The sequence below is a fragment of the Pocillopora verrucosa genome, chromosome 6 (assembly GCF_036669915.1).
Source record: "Pocillopora verrucosa isolate sample1 chromosome 6, ASM3666991v2, whole genome shotgun sequence".
NCBI classification, from domain to species: domain Eukaryota; kingdom Metazoa; phylum Cnidaria; class Anthozoa; order Scleractinia; family Pocilloporidae; genus Pocillopora; species Pocillopora verrucosa.
The window spans coordinates 10,124,696-10,129,695 of NC_089317.1; the positions used below are offsets into that span (position 1 = coordinate 10,124,696).

General features: G+C 40.2%; 3 pseudogenes; 2 read left to right on the forward strand and 1 right to left on the reverse strand.

The window, feature by feature from the left end:
- LOC136276947 (fibroblast growth factor receptor 1-A-like) overlaps positions 1-5,000 on the forward strand; it is a 97,036-nt pseudogene that overhangs the window by 32,537 nt on the left and 59,499 nt on the right.
- On the forward strand, positions 1,957-2,522 carry LOC136281578 (uncharacterized; annotated as a pseudogene).
- Positions 2,597-4,870, reverse strand: LOC136281579 (uncharacterized; annotated as a pseudogene).

Here is a 5,000-nt window from a genome sequence, read left to right on the forward strand (position 1 = left end):
AAGTCCTCCATCGCTTTAAGATTAAGAAGCTGGTAACATAGGAATTAATCAATAATTTTGAACAGACCTGCAGGTTGTTGCCTCGCTAAAAGCTCTGTTATTCCAGACGATGATCATGCCATTAGGAAATAAACAGGAAGTCTTTGAGAAGATTTTTGTTAAGACAGCTTCATAACTCCGTAAGAATAACAAAATGTAAATTTGAGAGCATCAACTCACGAAGCCTTCGACTTCGTGGGTTTCCACTTCTGACCTCTTTTGATATCTTTGGCTCTACCCTTAGAATAGTTGTAAATAATTCTATAATTCAGGAGGAGTGGGAGAAATCGAAAGGAGCGGGAGATATTCGAAATATTTCTGTTAGACTACAAGGAAGGGTTCCTCATCTTAATACCGATTCTTTATTATTATCAAATTCAAAATTATCAAATTTCCATAGATATTTTCTCTATTTTCATAAACTCGTTTGGTGCATTTAAATTGAAAGGCTTCAAAAAATTCGTGGCTGTTTGTGAAACACCAAGCCAATATGATGTGTTTTTAAGTCCTTTTTACAGTTCCCGACGCCATATTGGATTAGAACCGCGCACACATGACAACGAGGCTGGGGTTGACTGTGAGTGATTTTGGTAAAAATTCGCACGTGGGTAGTAAAAATGTTCGATTTTTATGGAAATGGGTGGTCCTAGCCGAAATCTCGACAAATGTAATTCTTCTTCTAAAATAAAAGGAAAGCAGTGTGCCACTTTTGGCTGTTCAAATACATTTTATGGTCCCAATAGTTTGCCTACGAGCTTGCACCTCTTCAAGTTTCCGAAGGATACGAACAGAAGACGCCGATGGTGCAATCTCATCAAACGTCAGCATCGGAAAGAGGGCTTTTTCGTGACAAATTCAACGGTGGTTTGCTCAGAACATTTTCGAAAAGAAGACATAGGGAAAACTTTAACAGGCCGCTGGGAATTAGTGTCAGGTTTGTCTTTAAAAGACTACATTCATCTGTCACTACATTTTTTGCTGATCACCCTAATTTTGATGTCACTACCACATTGTTTTTATCGGATATTATGTTTATTGGTTGCTCTATTGCAACTTATATTTCAATAAAACATACGAATAAAGGCCACCAAGATTATAAGACTTGATGCATGCCTCTTTATTTTGTCTTGGACCCAACTTTATTAACCTAAATGAACCCGAATGTTATTGTTTCATGTATTTCCAGGTTCTGAACCATTCCAGTTTACATGGACGGTGGAAACTCCGGAGAGGAAGCCCCTCCAAAGAAGAAGGCTTTTCACTTCTTTAACATCTAGAAGTTTAAAAACTGTTGAAGAGGAAGATGAATTTTGTGCTGAAACTGGAGAAAGTGCTTTAAATGATACTGTTTCAGCTTCACCAGATGTTGCTACAAATGTGAGTATGCCAGACCTGCCTGTGGATCCTGAAGCTACAGTGCTAAATTTACTCAGCAGAGTTGAAATGCTAGAAAAGCAAGTGTCCACACTGGAGGAAAAGGTATTGCAGTTGGAGAAGGAAAAGGAAGCTTTGCTTGCACACCAGTTTTCTCTAGACAAAATTAAAGACGACAATGCAGCAACGCTTTTTTTCACTGGCTTTCCCAATTATGAGGCTTTGATGAACTTTTATAATTATATTGAACCCAAAGTCAGTAAAATGCAGTACTGGAAGGGAGAGAAACTCTTGAAGGAAAGTCAGCCCTATCAGATGAATAAGACAATTAAACCAGGACCTTCACATACACTCACTTACATCGAAGAGTTTGTTCTTGTCCTATTGTGACCGAATGCAGGATTGTTTGTACATGATCTTGCTGACAGGTTTGGAATGAGCACAAGTCTTGTTTCACGTATTTGCATTACATGGGTAAGTTTTCTTTCCATGGAACTTCCTGGACTCTTTCCCTTCCCATCACAAGAATTAGTCAGAAAAAACATGCCTCAAGAGTTTTCTGAATATCCTACCACAAGAATAATTTTGGATTGCAGTGAAGTATTTATACAATGACCATCTGCAATGCTGGCACAATCTGAAACTTGGTCAGATTACAAACACCAGAACATATGGAAAGTGTTGGTGGGTGTTACTCCAAATGGTCAGGTGTCCTTTATTTCAGACTTGTGGGGGAGATGAGTTTCAGACAAGCAAATCACACGAGGAAGTGGTGTTCTCAATCTATTAGAGCCTGTTGACAATGTCATGGTTGACAGGGCTTTGATATTTCAGATATTGTGCCAAATGGCGTAATAATAAACATGCCTCCTTTCTTGGCTGGAAGGGATCAGATGAATGAGGTAGAAACTCGGGAAACTATGAGCATAGCCTCTTTGTGCATACATGTCGAACGAGCAATTGGGAGGATAAAGACCTACCATATACTGGATGGAACACTTCCAAACACTTTGAGCTCATATGCCTCACAAATTGTCAAAGTCTGTGCCTTATTGACAAACTTTCTCCCTCCATTACTAAAGTCAACTTATCAACAGTACTTTAATTGAAATACTCCAACCCACAGACAAAAAACGGTTATAAGGACGTTATATAATTTAACCCTTTCACTCGCAGGATTCCCTTAGTTACTCTTCCCACTGTCTGCTTTAAATTTCTTATGATACAAGTTTGGAGAATTTGGTTTTGAATCAGTTAGGTTTGTTACAATTCCATCCAGGCTTGCTGCTAAAAAGGGCTTATCTTTAGACTGCAAAAGTCCAACTTCATCCACTTTAACAGTAATTCCTTCCTGCTCCATCTCCTTGACATATAGCCTTGCCTTGCTTTCTAAGCTATACTGAACAGCTTCAGTGGTAAAATTCGAATAGAGCATTGCCTTAAGTTTTTTTGTAGGTTCAACTTTGGTTTTGGCGGCCTTGCCGAAACTTGAAGCTGTTAGAAGCGATTTTCGTTTTTCAATCCACAAGGGGTTTTTCTTCCGACCCCTTGTTATCCTTTCAGTTTTGATAATCTCTTCACTGGTGGCTGTTAAATTTGCAACATATTCGTCTACAATACATTTAAACCTGTGCGTTGCAATGTCATAATTGTCAGTAAAGGGTACTTCCTGTGGATTGATCTGTCCATTGTTTGAGGCTGATTGAAAGGTGATGCCTCTACATTTAGATTTGATATCGTGGAAGAGAAAGAAGGAACCTGAGGGCAAGCAGTTTGGAGGTTCTCGCAGAGTTTTTTGAAGCTAGTCTCGTCACGTGTTCTCATGTCTAAGGCCCTAGGATCAAACTTTATTATTTTTGGCTAGGTTCTTATGTTCTTCTTACCGAATCGAATCTTTCTTATCAATACTTTGTCGATTGGCTTCGCAGCTACACTTTGATAGCGCGGTACCACCCACACTGAGAGCCGCGATGTGCAGGTTAATGGCTCAGAGTTATTTTGTAACCTTCTTCTTATAAAATCCTCGATAGCAAACAGCACTCCTCCGATGTGGTTGCAATTTCCTTTTCCTAGGAGACCGAGGCCAGCAGGGCACGTACAAGCAGCGCGTAGCACATCGTAGGTAAGTGAGAACTCGAGAATAGCTCTGTAAGGCGTTTTCTTCATAGAGGGGAGAACATTTGCCTTAACGTATGTTTTGTTTTCAAAGACTTTATTCTCCAGTTTTTTCACGTTTCCTTCAAAGAAGAACTGATAAGATTTCAGCTTTTTGTAATGCGTTCCTTTCAACACGATGTGGCGATACTTCCGTGTGGAAACAACGAGGTAATCGTAGAGCTGAATGAAATTCATCTCGGGTAAGTTACGGAGATCGCTCGACCATCCAAGGGCTGAAATCCTTACCATAGTTGCTTCGTATTGAAAGTCGCTCTGGTTTTGTTCTAGGTCCTGGACATCTGTAGGAAGTTCTCGGTTTTCTCCACCACTCGATGGAAAGACGTGTCGCATCAGCAAAGCGTAAACTTTCATCACTAAGTCGGCTCTCATTCCGCCCGTCGATTCTGAATTAGACCTTAAAATTTCCCTGAGATCTTTTGCTTTGAGTTTCTGGATGTCATCTAAAGACGAATTTTCTATATCGTTGTATTTAAGAACCTTTTTGAAGGGAGAACTCGCATTAAAATGTGCATTAGGACGCGAAATGTTAGCAGATCAGCTGTTTGAAAGAACCGCCGGGTCAACCCCAGCCTCGTTATCATGTGTGCGCGGTTACTAATCCAATATGGCGTCGGGAACTGTAAAATGGTCGGAAAGCAATGTAAATCATCGTCCTAAACCAGATGAGCCCACGACATATCAGCGTATGAGTATCTGCAGGTTACAACGTGACTTCCGCTTATTCTTTTTGAAGCGTATTTACAGTGTACTCGTGGAATAGGAAGTTCACGTAGTGCATTTGAGCCAGTTTCTGGCAGATTTGAACAGAAAAGCGGGTCTTTTGTTGGAATGTAATGACATTTTGATCGATGGCGCTGTTAACGAAATATTCGGCTGGTTCGTAAGTTGTCGACCTGGTTACGGTCGATCTGATTGATTGACAACACCTCCAGGGCAATACATATCATCGTCCCAAACCATACGAGTCCATGACACGTCAGCGGAATCGTAGCGGGAGTCTTCTATTTTTCTGCTCGTTTCCGGCGAATCAAGAGACCGTGACCTGTGTGACTGACGATAAAGCGTCGTGTTCTTAAATATTTTATTGCGAAAGTATTCTTCCCATAACTTGTACAAACTAATTTCTGTCTAGATCACATATTTAAGAAAAAATCTAGCCTGTTATAAAGGCGTTAAAAGGAAGATCGACACTTAAATATGACCGGCCTAATAGTTTCGGTCGATGTTATCCTCTGACCTCGCTATCATCGACCAAAAGCAGATTCAGGTCAAAGATCATTTGCATAACTTTGCACTATAAAATCTTTCGATTAGAACAAACATACAGTTCTTTTCTGTTTGTAATAAATGATCTCACTGGATTTTATGGTTCATCTCTTGTTACGGCTCGCGTGAAGCTACAGTCGAGA